Consider the following 17,907-nt stretch of genomic DNA (forward strand, 5'->3'; position numbering starts at 1 on the left):
TATATCTGTGTCAAGGAATGCCATCAATAAAACTGGAGTTTTCAAAATGGTGGATGAAACATGGAGAAAACTTCACAAAAAGGCAATTTGCTTCCTCCCACCCCTAGTTACTACCCTGAGTTCCGTAGTGCTTCTTCTCCATGGAACCATTAAATATATTCTCTATAGATCCCCATAATACATATTAGCAGACTTGTCTGACTTCCATGAGATCAGAAGATCACCCAGAACAATTACTTCAAACCATGAGCTCCCTATTCGCACAAGGTACCATTTTCTCCTGCTCTATATCTCGCCTAAGAGGGAAGGACTTATTTCTCTTCAGGGTCATTCTTATCCTGCCTGTTGAATTAATGGTTTAAAAACTGGTTCCTTGAGACATCCAGCAAAGTAGGTCACCTAGTCTCCCTTAGGTTGCTGTTCCACATTGAAAATCAGCTTATTTCCCAAGTTTAATGTAGCCTGCTAATTTTACAACCAACTTGCTTATACTAGAAATCCCTCAATCCAGTTTTATTCAATTTCAGCAACAGTTATTCAAGCTGCAATAGACTCCTAATACTTTGGCAGGAGAAGGCAACAAGGTGTCCTCCAAAAGTTCTGGATTACAGTTCCCACGATTCCTTATTATATGGCTAGGGCTGAAGGGAATAGAAGTCCAAATTTTCCAGAGTACATCAGGATGAATTACTAGTTTCAGTTTCTTGTCTCTGACTCATCATCTACCTGATTGTCTTGAAGTTCAGTCTCCTGTAACCATGTATAGCCTCAGTCTCTAACAACAGGCACCAGCTCCGCCTCCGCAAACTACATTATGGGTTCACACATGATATTAAGGCAAAATTAACCCCACACGATGCTGAACAAAAACTGATCAAATCATGTTATTAAAGTATTTGTATTCCAAGCAGGGAAGAGCACTTTGGATGAGGTGTAAGCAGCTGACAGTGTAACAATACTTATGCCAGAATAGGACCCAAGCACTATACAGCTCTACACGATATATTTTGCTAAAATATGTGAAGATGTTTTTGCTGTGAAGATTGTTTTTACCATGTTTGCTATAATAAATATGGTAGTTCCCTCTCTATTTTTGTGCCAAGTAAAACTGCATGATATCATTATAAATTACCACACAGGATTAATCTTTCCTTCTCAACAGTCTCCCACTTCTATGCCAGGGAAAACTTTTATGAGAAAAGATTAAGCCTCTCTCATCTTACACATTCTCTATGAAGTAAATAAAAAATAGAGATGAAAATATATTTGATATACAGAGTCATTTTCAGGCAACTATGTTCTGAAGCAGTTTCTCTATCCCAGGGGATTATTAATAAAGGGGGAGTTTTAAGGTTTCATTATTTATAGTAACCAAACCTTACACAAAAATTGCTATTTTAGCATATTTAAGATTACTTCAATAGTTTAGTATCCCATATTTTGGCAATTATGTAAATTAACAGCTGTCAAGTATTTTAGACTTCCTCAAATATGTTATCACTTTTCTTTTTTAATTATGAACTTTGTAACTTTGTATGAAAATGTGTACAATTTAATTTTTAAAATGTAAAAAATAATAATAGAGATGATTCAGTACCAAAATGTGTTAGATTCAAGAAATAAATAAAATAAAATAAAATAACTCCTATCAGCTGAGAAAAATGGCTCAAGAGGACTTAATCTCTCTCTCCCCCACAAGTATTTGCCTATAGGAGTAGAGGGTAGGGAAACAAGCCTAAAGCAATCTTATGATGTAGTATGATACTATTAAGGCTTTTTAAAATATTAAGACTAAACAATGATTAAATTTCTTTTTCTCTAAACTGCATAACGGCCAATCCAAAGGAAATGAAGGAAAACAGTTATCTAGTCTTTCAATTCTTTCAAAAGTAGTGGTAGGAAGGCCCAAACTGGATAAAACAGGGAAAGGGGAATAACATTTCCCTTTTGTACTATTTTCTTCATTGTATCTATTTCTTTTAAGCTGTTATTTACCACAGTAGAGAACACATAACTTGAATAAAATGACTGGCCCAAGGTCATCCAGCTGGCTTTCATGGCTAAAGAGGGAGCTCAACTCAGTTTCTTGCTTTCTAGCATGGTGCCTTAACCACTACAACCAAACTGGCTCAGTTTGGTTAGTTCTTAATTTGTGTAAACTAGCCTATGCAGTAACTAATTGGGCTAATTTCACCAACCATGATTAACCATGAATATTGGGTCAGCTTGTCATCCGAATACAGACTGAGTGTAGGAAAACAGCAGCTAAGAATTCGCATTCCCACACCAATCCCTGCGGGGGTGTCAACCTCAAGGCCTGCGGGCAGATCTGGCCTATGGGGTACTTAGATCTGGCCTGCAGGGCTACCCTGGAAACAGTGAAGGACTGGCCCGTGGTGCCTCTGTCAGCAGAAATGGAGCTCCATTTTTGCTGGCACAGGGTTGCAGGAGGCTGTTGCAGCCCAAAATGGAGATTAGGAGCCCATTTTCACTGACGGAATGCTCTGGCCATCACAGTCACCAACACGAGTGATGTCATGCTGGCCACGCCGACCCTGGCCCTCCGAGATCAAACAAACCTTGATGCAGCCCTCAATGAAATCAAGTTTGACACTCCTGAACTAGGTCTTTCTGGACTGGAAGCATAGAAGCATACACAAGAGAAAATTCAAGCATGTCTTCTATAAAATAAATATACACCAGCTTGCATATTTAAACTCTAAAAAAATTCATAGGAATCGGTCACCAATATTTCAAGGAATAATAGTTTGTACACTTATTTTTAAGGGTACCTGATTATTACTTCCAATAAGCATTCCAACTAACAATCTCCAACCCAATAAACTCCAAGGTAAGCATTTTCTCAAAATGCCATTTTATTAGAGTTGTTATATTGGCACATCTGGGAAAATCCAAATCTGAGAGTTCTGGGTTTTTCCTTCCCAATAGAAATTCAAAGATCCATCCCCTGCACCCATCACATGGTCCAATCAAACATCATCCCAACTGGAGACATTCCTCCAGACACTCTACAGGGTAACATGTCCTTGATTTTATAAGAAAGAATGCTGTTAAGTCTAATCTTCCAACCCACTATGAAATCCCCCCTCCCAAATTCCCAGGCACTAAATGTGGCAGCTTCGACGCTTCTAAGTGAAATATGGCTCCCAAGACTGACACCTAATCTGAACTGCATGCTTCCAGTAATAATATTTTGTACCACAACACATTTATAGTGTAAACAAGTACCGTGATTATGTACACACGCAGCCCATATACAAACTAAGAAGCTGAAAACCCCATGAGACTCTACTTTCCATAAAGTGTAGATAAGTGCTAAGATCACAGTATACTCTTATTACTTTCAAGGAACTACTATTAATACATCTTGTTCTCCAATATACAAGTCATAATTTGTCAAACCAAGCCAGTAAAAACCTGTGAAAGGAAGCTAAGAGCTAGAAAAGTTTGTTATGGATCACATCCAGGTAAGAAATTATTAACAACAAAGCTGGATTTTTTCCTGAAATTCTACAAAATTGAATGTTATTAATTTTAATTATTTTAAGCATTCCTTAAAATATCAAGAGATTTCAAAATAGATGAATATGATGGAACATAATGAAAATATGCACTTTTATCCGATAATCATTCCAACCCACCTCTGGAAGTACCTGATAAAAGTTAGGATTTGGAACTACATTCAAATACTTATAAGGTAATGCATATAAATATTGTGAGACGTTCAGAAGCAACACTGGATATTCAATTAATATTTATCTAGATAAATGGCTTAATGACTTCCAGCTAGATTCACATTTACATCATGTAACTTGATGCATTACTTTATGCAAAGAACCAAACCTGTATACTAAGTAAATATTATGCAATTGAAATAAAGCCAGTTTTGCTTTATAAAGCAAATTGGTAATATTTTACTTGCATGTCAAGTATTATAAAAATTGTAACTGGCCACTGTGCCTTAATTCTAAACATATTCCCATCTAGCTCACTGATGCAAAAGGCAGACTTCATTTATGTCTTCCACATGTTCACATTCATGTGTATTTTACATGTACTTATATACAGACATGTGCGTGCATCAATTTTGTTCCATGATCATACTAATGATATCTTTGGGAACAAGTGTATGAGAAATATCTACCACATAATATGGCTTTTCTGCAGCTACTATAGTAATGTAACAAAAAAACTTAAATGAACATATCACACACTTCCTTTTATAGCATAGTCACTAACACAAATGAGGGAACAGTTTTGTTTGACGTATCCCGCCTTTCCTCCAGGAACTAGAGGCTTGATGCTCCTTTCTCCAATTTTCTCCCAATCATCTTGTGAGAAAGATTGAGCTGAAAGAGATTGATTAGCTCAAACCCTTCGTTGCTAAGGGTTATTGGCTGCCCATCTTACTATACTCTAGCTTACAATTACATCTAAGCTACAGTAAAACATAAAAAGTTAAAATCAAACATTAAAAACAAAGACGTGGGGAGAGCGGGGGTGGAGTAAGGGGGTAGGTTGGATCTGTTATTACTCAATCAACCACCTCCATTGCGTTGTTCGCCCCCTAGGATACCAAGTCAACTGGCAAAGCCACGTCTTTAGGCGCTTATGAAATGTAGGAGGGTTGGGGATAATCTCACATGGGGGGGGGGGATGTTCCGGAAGGCAGGAGCAACAGCAGAAAAGGCCCTCCTCCTGGACCCCGCTAGTTGGATTAATCGGACTGATGGGACCCGCAGCACCAGTGGTAGGAGCCAATTCCAGTGGGGTGAGACGGTCCCTCAAGTAACCTGGACCCATAAAGTTTCTGGAACTTTACTCGCAAGGAAGCTGAATAAAATGGCAAATCTCATAGCCCCTTTTCCCCAACCCCACACCCTTTGGGATGCTCACCCGGCACGGGGATAATTGGCAAGAGAACTGATATTTGTATCTACATTCATTGCAGAGGCCAGGATTACAAGAGAGTAAGCATGCACACAATGGAGAAATCACCTGGATAGGAATGCACCAGCTGCTTAGGAGGCAAAAAACAAAAATACTTCAGTGTGAAATTAGGGTCTGGTCAGTGTAAGGCAGCAGAACCTGTCAACTAGCAATTAAGGTCATAGAGGTGAGCTTGTTAACTCTTTAGGTGCTGCACTGCAGAGAACAGCTGCCCATAAAGAGATAGCTTCTTTAATGAAGGGGGGGGGGAGAAAGACATAGGACTAATAGTAATGGCAAACACATGACTGAGAGATGCTAATAAAGTTGTAAATAAGGGCATCGGTCACAAAATTGCCTTTTCATCACTGTTGTAACTGCAAAAACTCATTGACTGATACAGTCTCTAAACAAGGACTACCTGTATAAATAATCAGAATCAAAGATGTAAAGGGAGATGAGTAGTTAAGAAATATGAAATATAAATATGTTGTGAGATTCATGCATTCCATATAAATAATAATATCCTGATTCTTAAGTTTGTATGCCACTTGACTCTCAATGACTCTCAGCTTTTTCTTCTACTTCTTTCTTATCTTCAAATAATATTATTTATAAAATGTCTCCAGGAAATTATATGACACCTTAGCATATCAAACTCAACTGTTGTGTGGTGTTCATTTCTATCAGTAAGCTCACGAATAAAGAAATGTTAAACTTTGGAGAACACAATCTTGCTAGAACTAAGCATCTGCATATTACATAATTGTTTTTATATTATAAAATAGAATTAGAAAGCAGAATTGTTAAATAATGAAAGTGTGTTAACTGGGTGACAGCCTTAATAAGTTTCTCAGAAGTGATGCTTTTCCGAAGACATTTAAACTCTCATTTGTTTGAAATGGCATAGGGCAGTGGTGGCGAAACTTTTCGGCACCACATGCCAAAACAGGAGCACACGCATGCACGCAAACCGGAAGAGCAGCTTCCCGGCGCACATGGGAGCGCTGAAAACCAGGTCAGCTTCCTGGTGCACAGATGCGTGCCAGCCATCTGATCTTCTGGTTTATAATGTGCATGTGCGTGCAAGGACCAGCTGCCTGGCACGCATGCGCACACTGGAACCCGGAAGAACAACAAGCAATGCCTGGAGTGCCCAGAGAGATGGTTCTGTGTGCTACTTCCGGCATGCGTGCCATAGGTTCGCTATCAAGGGTATAGGGTTTATCTAGGGGCTTAGACTAGAAGACCTCCAAGGTCCCTTCTAACTCTGTTATTCTGTTATTTATTAAACAGCCCAGCCGTTTTTTATTCAGTTTTCCTTAAGTGGTAACACCTATAATGGTAAATACAGATGACCTTTGAAATCTTTAAATATTTCCTTTTATTAACCAAGCAAAACTTTAACCAACTTTTTCATAATTCTGTAATTCTTGTTTTGAGATATCCTATGCATTTCAGTGAAACTTATTCTCCAGGGGGCTGTTTTCAGAATGGAGGGACTAAGCCAGTGGTGACTAATCGTTTTCAGCTCCCACGCCGATTATTGCGTGTGTACTTGCTTGTGTGCGCGCACGTGCCAGCACCCAGAAGGCAATGCGTGCTGCCCCCCATGCCCCTACGCATGCGCACGCGACCCCCCTCACGTGCTGCATGTCTGTGTGTGCGATTTCCCACGCACGTGCCGTGCATGTGTGCATGATTCCCCCCTCGTGCACTGTGTCTTTGCACATGAATGCGCAATTTCCCCCTCGTGCACTGCACATCTTTTTGCATGCGTGCACAATTCCCCCTCACGCACCGTGCGTCTCCCACACACACCCCTCCGCATGTGTGCCAGATATCCGACAATCAGCTGTCAGGTGGCGCCGCATGCACGCATGTGCAGTGGGGCTCTTCTGAGCGACCTCTTGCATGCTGGGGAAAATAGTTCTGCGTGCCACTTCCAGCACACGTGGCATAGGTTCGCCAACAGGGGACTAAGCTGTTGGCTAGATTGAGACACCTAATGACTGAAACTTACTGCTAAATTGTTATGCCTAAGCAATTATATCATTTTAAAATGGCATATTTAGATTTCTTTTAAAAATTATCTATCAGCAATTCAGTAATAAGCAACTTTGGACAACTAGGATAACATTGAGACTGAGTTCACATTACCACAAAAACCAAAACCAAAACACAGATCCATTATATTCAATTGGTTTCAAAAATAAGTCTCTGCATAGTATTCAGTAATCATGATTATGGAAACCTTGGCTTAGAGATACAGTATGTGTGATCCATCCAGATACATTGTCTGTCTCTTCCTCTCTTTCTCACACACAAATGCATTCAAAATCCATATAAAGTTTGTGTATCATTTGAAAGACATTATTGTGACATTATTATAATATGTTATGTTATATGGACAATAGTTCAAAACCATGTGTGGTAGTTAACCCAAAATATAAAACTATAGGGCAATCTCTGTAGCAAGCAGATTTGAACAAGGGGTATTCTTAAAAAAAGCTTTTTCTTAGAATATGCATCTTTATGATGAAATAGGTTTAAAGCCTTAATGAACCTAGCTGAAGATAATTCACAAAAGGCTACTTTCCCAACTTCTCCCTTCTTAATCTCCCTTGGCTCCTCTACCACCCCACCCAAAAAATCTAACAAGATATTTATCTAATTTACCTAATAAAGAATTGAATTTCTATACCACCAAAGCAACCATACATTCCTGTCACTTTACAGTAAGGAATAACAGCAAAGCATCTACAGTGTACAATCAAGAATTGTATCATAATTATCATCCTCTCCTATTGTGTGTCTTTTAAAATTATTTTTAAGTGTGATTGTTTTATGTATTTATTGTTTTTAATTAAGTATTGTACACTGTCCAAAGTCACTTTTATGCAAGACGAGCAGTTACACAAATATGAGAAATAAATAAATTTAAAATAGAAATAAGGGTCCTTTTGAAAACATGGAAGAGGGCAAATTTGGTCTTCCTTTAACACATTGCTGTAGCTCCTCCCACATCATTCAAAAATCTTGAATATAATGACATATTTTAGAGGTCACAACTGGATACAAGGGAAGAAGAAGCAGATGAAAATCTCCATCTATTAACCTTCTTAAACTAGATAGGACCCATGCTATGCATAAAAAAAGAGTTTACCATTTTATATCCACAGAGCTCATATCCAGAACCACAAGAGTTAGATTTATTTTTGTGCTACAGCTTCCACGTGGAATAATTCTAAAAATACTCCCCTCATCATAGTTATAATATGCAAAAACCACTAACCATATCCCCATTATGTCTTAACAATTGTATTGTTAAAATTATGTTTAGCAATTATACATTTTACAGTTACAAAGGCGCTTAAAATTATGATATATGAAATCCATTTACATGACAACAGAAGGAATCCAAATATGTCACTCCTGTATGCAGCAGTCACCATGTGGGGGGGGGGGGGAGATCACCCTTTTCATATGCCTACACGATGAAAGGAAAACATATGGATGTAAACGAGTCTTTTGATGTAGGATTGTAAATCATTTCAAGCTTCTGCAATCATAATCTGGTGGCCTACATCAAGAGAATCATATGTATGCAATATAAAGGTCTCTGCAGGAATCCATTCCCTGGATCACATTAAAAGCAATGGCTTGCAAATTTATTGAAGTCTCTGCATGAATCTATTTCCTGGATCACATTAAAAGCAATGGTTTGCAAATTGAGCATCCACTGTGTCCTTCCCAGGAACAGAGCAAATCCAGAAGAAAGTAATCTGGAGGTTCTTCCTTCCCCATAGATCACATGTACTGTTAGAAGGGTAAACTAGCATGGACAAGGCTGGAAGTCTTAATTTTTCCACTTTTAAGTTTGTAATTGTAATGGTGATAGTATTGTGTTCTTCTATTATAAACCAACTGGGATTCATTTGTTTTATAAATAAATGCTTCAAAGGGAAGAGCTCTTATTCAAGTGTATTTCTTTTCCCAAATATCCAGTTCCATCCTCTTTTCCCACCCCATATAAATCAGTCAGGGACACTGAACAGGGACAAATCTAACATTTGAGTGTTGGGGAAGGAGAAGTTTCAGTCATAGGTTTCTTTGCACTTCTATAACTTTGTAGAGTTCCTTTAAATATGTTTATAGTATCTTCTCATAGAAGCGATTAGACTAGGATTAGTCATAAAAATTGCACAAAATCAGCATTATAGTATAAACAAGCTGGTAAGTAGATGCCACTCACTCCCACAAACTAAAAATGCAACTGTGAGTTGGGATGAGCGATCTATGACTGTATATGCTGATAAATCAATTACCTGCAATACTATTGCAGTGCAATAGGAACAATATAGGTCAAAAGAACTGTTGCATCCTCTGGCAATGAAAGGGATAAAGAATTTCTATAAGCAAGTATTTTTCTACAGATGACAAGAGAATGTATTGTTCCCTGAAATACACAAACTTCTCACAATCATAATCATGAGCATTTCCCAAGGTATATATGATTATTTGGTTTCAAGTTTTCTATATGGTTATTTCAAGGATGACACCATTTTTTTAAATATATAATAGATTAGACCCTATTTTTATACCTCCATCAATCCATTTTGGGCTTAGAAAGTTTTCAAAGGCTTTTTAAAGTTCTAAGTCTAGAAAACATCAAATAATTTTCACAACCTAGTTTTAAATATTAATATACTTGGTTTAATTAGAAAGTGGCTTGCATAATTCAAGAAAAACTTTCCCTAGATGGCATTTTTCCTTAAACACAAACACTTTAGTAAAGATTCCATAGCTGACTTTAAAATGATGTCCTCCAATTCAGAACTGCTATGGCATGGATTGTACAGGACTCCAGTTAAAGGCAGAAACTGCCTCTTTCCTAGAGGCAGCGATGGGAAGCAAGCAATTCTGGAAAAAAACCAAGTATGCTTTGGCCTCTGTAGTAGACCTAATTTATCATCATTTGGACATTCCAGTGGTTAGCTAAACCAAGAAAGCAGAACTGGTACTTTATACTGTTGAGCAAAGTACTACCCTATCAAAGTTATAGACATGTCCTGCACATCAAGAGCAATCTTCACATACAGTCATAACAGATTTAAATAAATATCGTAACATCCAATTCCTCATTAGTGTTCTTCAAAAAGTAGGAAATCTCATAGCAGTTCTATATCCCAAACACACGCACATAAATAAAATCAGCTTTTAAAAGGAAATTCTGAAGGATGTAAGATACTGCCTTCATTTCCTTTTGTAATGCAAGCTGAGACCAAAGTTTATAGCTGACAGACAAATTCTGCAAACAGTTGATAATTCACTGTCTACTCTGCCCCTGATTTTTTTTAATGGAACAACTAAATAAAGCACATAATGGATTTGTCTATGTGTTTGTGCAGGTGTGTATGTACTGCATGTTTTGGTCTCATTTGTTTAATTGGATTGTCTTTATCTAGTCCAGGGGTGTCAAACTGGATTTCTTCAAGATCAGCGCTGTAGTTCTCCTCCATGGGCCAGCGGGGGGAACGGGGACAGATGGATGCCTCCTGCAGCACCCTGTCAGCCAAAAACGGGGTGCAACTGTGGTCCCCTGCGCCTCATTTTCACCCTCCATGGCCTCCTGCAGCACTCTGCTGGCCATTTTCAGCCTATTTTTTGACCCATTTTCAGCTGGCAATGGAGGGTTAAAACGAGGCACACAGGGGGGCGTGCACACAGCCATTTTAGCCACCAGAAGCAGTGTGGGCCAGTCATTTAATATTTCCAGGCCAGGTCTGTGGGACAGATTTAAGCACCCCAAGGGCTGGATGCCGCCCGTGGGCCTTGAGTTTGCCACCCCTGATCTAGTCTTAGGACTTATATTCAGAACAGATAATATTTTAGGTCATATCTGTGTAGAAATATTGAAAATTTCCAAAGTGTTCAAAAACCTTTAAGCACCACTGTGTATGTCCATGCACATGTGTGCACACACTATAACAAACATAACACTATAACACTATAACAAACTAGAATCAAAGGAAGTTACTATTTCATTTCCATGAAAGCATGGAAATGAAATAGTAACTTCCTATGATCCTAGTAAGCAAAAGAACCATACTATTAGAAAGAAATTTCAACAAACACATTAATAAAGTAGTATGTTTTCCCCTTCATCCCAAATATATTATTTATGGGTCACTTTTGTTGTTGCCACAATAAGAAAAATGGGGAAAATATGAAAAAAAGGAGGGAGAAAACAACTCCAATTAAAGCTTTCATTTTAGTTCAGTGGAGCTTAGAACTAAAGGTTTGATCATTTTAGATTTTCACTGAGATACTATGGTTTGGGCAACAATTTCATTTATACATAAAATCATCGTCTCAACCCATAATTCGTTTTCCAAATAAACCACAATTGATTGAGTTCACACTACACTAAACTAGTACCAAGGAAATTGCATGACTTCTCAGTATCATTTACAATTTAATTAGTTTTATAATATGCACAGATTTTGAATCAGTATCTAACATAAATTTCAATTACCAATTATTTGGGAATGTTTCAAGTTAAGTTTCTAAAAACCCTGTTAAATGATGAGTTCAAAATTTGTCTTTCAAATTTATTCAAAATGGATTATAAGTTGATAATTCACAGAGAAGTTGACAGTTACCTTGGCTTCTACTACTTTAAAGTGAAATAACTCCATCTGAACATTATTGTTTTGTTCCATTTTAAAGCAAAAAAAAAATCTGCCTAAAACCCAAAATGTTAAAGTAGACTTAGTACTGTTTAACAAACAAACAAACCACACTCACCCTGATTCCCAGAAAGAGGAAACAAAGATCCCTGAGCCGCTCATCAACACAACACAGCTCTGCCCGCTACCATATCTGAGCTGCAAAATCAAGATGACCAGAAGATGGCACCATATATAATATATACTCTCTGGTGCCATCAAATTGTATCCCAGATTCTGGAGCCCAAATATGGTAGCTATAAACTTTGTTGTGCATCCCATCTTTAGCACTTCTGTTGTTAAAGATATCTTCAAGGTGCTCAACCCTGTTTAAAGATTTAGAACCAGATTTAGATACCACATATGAATAATTTTTCAAATCTTAATTCTTGGAAATTAAGATTTAGTTATTAATCTTTTCCACATTTATTAATCTTGGGACTTTGGATACCCTACTGTCAGATACTTTTAATATGAGACAGTGTCACTAGTATGTACTGCTATCCATATACAATGGAGTCATAACTATATATGACAGAATGGTATTAAGAAAGAACCATGAGTATCATCAACAAAATTTCAGTGTTATCTGGGGAAACATTCCATAAGTATTAATAGTCGTTGCACCCACAATAACAGTTTCTCTACTGACAGCTAGTCTTAAGAGCTAAAGTATAAACAGAGTCTTCAACTTACTGCTAATCAGGTAGCTTTTGAAAAATTATTCTTCCCTCAATAGTTTCCCATGAACAATTTGGTGATCATATGAATTTGTAGAGATGGATTAGCATTGAACTATATACAAAATATTTTAAAGATTTATACAACCATAAATGCTGAAAATTACCAGTTCACAGTGTTTATTTGCCATCATAGGATCCTTCCTTATACCAAGTCAGGCACTGGTTTATCTAATTTAGCACTGTCAACTCCGTTTGGCAGAGATTGAGAACACTCAACAAGCAAGTACAGAATGTGTTTGGCCAATATGTGGCACAATGTGTTATGAAAATTCAGCTTGATTAGCTGACATATATTGGGTAAACTCAAGCAACTGAACTAATTACTAAATCTTGGTCAAATTAACTGTGGTTAAGTATGTTGAAAAACATAGCCAGTAACCCCTCTGGTATTTCTGGTAAAAACACTTCTTGCCCTATGATAAGACAACATTACTTGCATGTAAAATATGTGCTCAGTGAACATTTCTAAAATGGATAAATATAAAACATTTAACCATTAGGAGACAGTGGTTGTTGAGATTCAATATATCCAATTATAATATTGTCTGTTTGTTTGTGATTGACCATATTATGTGAACTCAGTCACTGCAGTTTGTAATTCATGGCTTAGCAAGTGGCATGAATGCAAAACAATTCTGACCAGTGGTGGGATTCAATTTTTTTTTACTACCGGTTCTTTGTGCGTAGCTTGGTGGGAGTGTCAGGGGAAGGATACTGTAAAATATCTAGTCAGAGGTGGTATTTGCTGGTTCTCCAAACTACTCAAAATTTCTGCTACCGGTTCTCCAGAACTGGTCCGAACCTGCTGATTACCACCTCTGATTCTGACTCATTGTTCAATCATTAAACAAGTCACAATTTAGTATATAAAGACAGCAACTTAATTCACTTAACACGTTTAAAGCAACTGGGGAAGGGAGGTATGGATAGCTTGTTCAAATACTTATTGGGCCAGAAGCAACTGTGAGTCAAACTATCCTCTCCTAGTTAATTATGTTATGAAAACTTGAAAATCCAATCATGTATAGGACACAGTCCAAGTCTGACTCAAAAAAACACTCCATTGCAAAACAGAGTATCAAGGCAATACCTTCCAACTCCTGATTGCGGACTACACTCATGATCTCTACTGCCTCCTGGCCAATGGGGAAAAGGAGGTATTGATGTAATAAAGCCTTGCCGGTGCTTTTCCAACAAAAGTGCTCATCAGTTATGACTCCCTACTGGAGGAAATATTCCTAAAATGGCAACCCTTGAACCAACTACTGCACAGGTGTCAAACTTGCATCACGTTGTTGTCATGTGACATATTGCGACAATTATTTCCCTTCATGGAGCTCAGGTGGGTGTGGCCTGCACATGATGTATCTGGCCCGTGGGCCGCCAGTTTGACACCTCTGATTTTACTGGGACTGTCAGCAGTTATGTAAAAGATTTGTGGCTAAGGGGTTTAGGCATTTCTGAGTGAAAGGACCAGCTTGTACTGTATGTTTAGAAAATGGTAAAACGACAAGAATCCTCAGTACACAGTAAAGGAAATATCTGCCCTTAACAACACACAAATAATAATGACAGCACTCAATGAAAACCTGGCAATGTAAAACATAAAAATGAAGCCAGTTTATTAAAAACTGTTCTGCTTGCTTCACTGCAGGTCTCTGTTCAGTGGATTGGAATGACACCCCAAAGAGGTCCAACTGCTGCAAAGATACAGTAGACAACGCCAGGGATATTTGTGGAACAAGAATTGGATTAAAAGGAATTCACGTATTACACTAATCAAGCCATGGTTTATTGGAAACAAATGGCTAGGTTCTAACAGCATGCCCTAAGACATGATTTACAATAGATAAATGCCTGTACTAACGTAAGCCAAAACCAAACAAACCACATTCTGTCTTAGCACAATATATTAACACAGCCTTAAAATCATGCTTGACTCAACTTGTTTGAGCAAATAGGCTGTTCAACAATACACAGAAAAGAAAGGTTTTACATAAAACTTACGTTGAAGTAGGTTATCCATTAAACCTGAACTAAATCCACAGGTCTTACTGAGAACAGGACTACCTTGGACACCTTTCCTTTTGCCTAGATTATCTCTTCTTTTTCCTTACCTTCACTGGGCAACTCTGTTACCTTCATCTTTCTAATTGTCAAATGTCAAATTAACCAAGGCGGAAACATGCCATCTGATTCTGTGCCTTTCCACTTCTAATTACAGGTGATATTTACTTGATAAAGGCCAATACAAAATAAGTTGTCTATGTTGCAAAACAACATTTAATCCTGAATTTTTTTCACATACACAGACATCATCATTTGTAAGTAGGATACACAATAAGCACACTTAACTGAGAGGGAAAAAATAAAATGTGCTTGTCTACTTGTCTGCCAAAAATATTATTTCACCTTTTCATACAAAAGCCTATTTGGAACATTTCCATTTGGAAACACCACTATAAGCTTAGCCTTCCTTTTTAAAAAAACAACCATAATACCAACTGCCTCAATCTTCCTTAAACCTATTTTTCCAAGAGGATCAATATACAACAGTATTAACTACCTCCCTCTCTGCTCTATATCCTATTTCCAAACAGAACATACGGAGCATACTCCTGTGATCAATGTTTAACTTGAAAAATAACTTTCTAATGTTAAACTCTTGCTTTCTAATGTCAAGGGGGCTAGGATGACAGTACTGGAGATTAACTCAGTGATGACATTAAAACATTCTGCCTAGGTCTTAGATTCTTCATTCTAAGAGAAATGCACAAATTTGAAGCGACCCAGACTAAACCTTCCTGCCAACTTCTCTTATAACTGTGCTGTTTCATGATCCTCTCCCCCTCACCCCCCAAAAAACCCTAGGAAAATCACATCCCACAAATACAACACATCTCGAACAACTGATCTGTTTTAGTCTGTTTTCCCACACATGCATGTTGACTTCTATCCTGCTCAAGTAAGTTGCAGCATTCTTCCAGCCATGTATAAAAATTGCCACCTGTGAAGTGACACTCCGAAGATGCCTTTGACAATTGGGCACACATGCCACTCAAGAAGAACTCTTTTCTTTCCGTTCACCATTGACCTTGTCCCTATGTACCACGCAGCCCGTTTTAAAACATTGGCTACTCCATAAAACCCATTTACCAAGTCTATGGCTCATCCACTGGGCGAGATCCCCCCTTTTCCCCTCAAATTCCCGAGTCCAGTTTGAACGCCACGTCGTGGTCATTTCGATTTCCTCTGGCGCCTGTGAGGTAAAGATCAAGATTGTTTTTGCTTCTAGCTTCGCCGGCCCCGCACCGCCTCTAGGCCCTTGAAAACCTCGCCGTCCATGCCAGCCTCCGATGCCCACAATGGAATCCGATACGCGAAGCTTTAGAGCTTTTTTTTTTTTTTTTCCCTTTTGCCCAGCTCCACCCTCACCTGGGCTTCCACCTTTCCCAGAGGGCTACCCGATCCGGCTGCGAATAAAATCATCTCGAGGATCACGAGAAGTGAACAAAACGGGGGGAGAGAAAACGGCAGTGCTTTTCCTTGCCGCCTCGTGGTCGTCCGCGTTTCTGCAACGCCAGAGACGGCACCCCGTATTCGAAGCAGGGAGCCTCAAAATCTTTCCCGCAGACTGAACCCGCACCTTTGCCCCAGCCAGAAACTTCGACCCGCTTTGCTTCCATTCAACAGACACGGTTACCTCTATTTCTATATAGGAAAGGCTGTAAACACCGAGGCGGGGGAAGTCGGGGCGGTGCAAAGCGAGAAGCTCGGGAAGCGCCCTGCTTGTCGCCGCCGCCGCCGCCGCCGTTGTGCGAGCGGGCACTTACCGCCTTGCCTTGGCCGTCCAGCGCCTCTAAGAAGGCGCTTCGGGGTCTCTCGGAGAGTCTCTCGACCGAGACTCCTCCAGTAGCGCCGGGCAGGCAAAGCAAAGCAAGGCGGCTGAGCTCATTGGAAGCCAGCAGCCCCAGTCCCCGCCTTCCGCGGTTCTCCCTAAGGCCGCCTATACCCTGAGCAGCCAGTCTCGTGCTGGGGGAAGGGAAGGGGTTTCCAGGTTGCAAATGGATGCGTCGCGTCTTCCCTTTTTCTCCTCCACCCCATCGGATTTGGACGGCAGGGCAAGGCTGGGCTGAGGCTCCGCAGCTTAAGCCAAACTCACCCACCCCCGGGCGCGGCCAACTCACCGCGGCAACCCCATTTCCCACCCCCACCCCCACCCCGTCCTCCTCGGTTCCTGCCCGCACTTCACCCTCCCCCACCCCGGGCGGCCAAAGTTCCTGTTGCTTGGTAAAAAAAAAAAGAAAGAAAGAAAAAAAAGGCACAACTATCTGGGACCAATTAGCAGGAAGAGGCTCAGCAGGATTGCAGGCCGGGTTTTAGAGCCCCGGCCTTTGGCATTCCTGCCTTCCCCCTCTCCTTCCCAGGATCAACACAAGGCGAACTAGAAGCCCGGGTGGGGGAGGCATGATACTCAAAGGGGGCTGAGGAAGCGGCGTGGAGTCAGTCGGCCGAAAAGGGCGGGGTGGGGGGGGTGGAAATGCAACTGACATCTGTCTGCTACTGCACGTTGTTTTTCAAGATCTGTGAGGGGTTTGTCCTTTTGCTGGCTGGGTTCAAAGAAAGCCATCTCGGGTATCTATCGGCGAAGTATGAAATAACCTGCGTGTTGCGACCGGCTTCCACACAACAATATAAGCGCTGCCATTGTGTGCACTTGGGAGTTCATTGCTGTGGTCCCAAGAGACCAGGTTTTTCACCTGAGGGGTTTTCAGGATTGCAAAGCGGGGTAAGCGTTGGGATTGAAAAATGCGGGGGAAGGTGTTTTAAGAGGAGTTAAACGTTCCCCTTTGATGAAGGCAGAATCTTCAAAAGTTGTCATTAAAAAAAGAACATCTTTATAGTTGTTTTTTTTTTAACCTGCCTTCAGGTGACTCATATATCTTGTCCTTTGAGTAAAAAATACTTTTTAAGTATTTGGTAAATCTGGCTGAATTCTAACTATATCTTATTTTCCTTTTTTTAAAAAGAAAAGATACTTATAAAAACCTTTTCAAACAGATTTTATTTGTTTTTCCTCTTTTTCAGGACCTTCTTTCTGGTGAGTTACACAAGAATAAATCCATGGAGTACATGTAGTTCTGAACTTACATAACCATTTGGTTAGTGGCTGAAGTGAATCGGAAACTGAAAGAAGTGACTTATAACTGGGTCCTCACTTGAACATCACAGTATAGTATCCTCACAATCGTGATTAAAATTCAGGCACTTGGCAACAGGCAATGTATTTTTGACAGTTGGAGCACCTTGGGTCCATATGATTATCATTTGTGACCTTTCCAACTAGATTTCAACAAGCAAAGTCAGTGGGGGGGAACTGGATTCACTTAGTGACCATGTGATTTGCTTAACAACTGCCTTAGTAACAGAAATTCTTGTCTCGTTCATAGTTGTAAATCGAGAACTATCTGTACATGGAAGCA

At 39.5% G+C, this 17,907-nt stretch overlaps 1 protein-coding gene across 3 annotated transcripts in view; it reads right to left on the reverse strand.

Annotated features, from left to right (window-relative positions):
- Positions 1-16,647, reverse strand: part of TANC1 (tetratricopeptide repeat, ankyrin repeat and coiled-coil containing 1) — a 161,146-nt gene extending 144,499 nt beyond the window's left edge. The window contains exon 1 of one of the 3 annotated variants that reach the window (XM_026697174.2): positions 16,258-16,647. The gene's annotated coding sequence lies outside the window, so the exon portion shown is untranslated. Of the gene's footprint in view, positions 1-15,580; positions 15,684-16,257 lie in introns of those variants that run through there. The other 2 variants (XM_087920155.1, XM_087920154.1) reach the window with 2 other exon arrangements.
- Between the last annotated feature and the right edge of the window lie 1,260 nt (positions 16,648-17,907).

This window comes from Pseudonaja textilis, chromosome 1 (genome assembly GCF_049901715.1).
Source record: "Pseudonaja textilis isolate UNSWEBS1 chromosome 1, rPseTex1.2, whole genome shotgun sequence".
In the NCBI taxonomy this organism is placed as follows: Eukaryota; Metazoa; Chordata; class Lepidosauria; order Squamata; family Elapidae; genus Pseudonaja; species Pseudonaja textilis.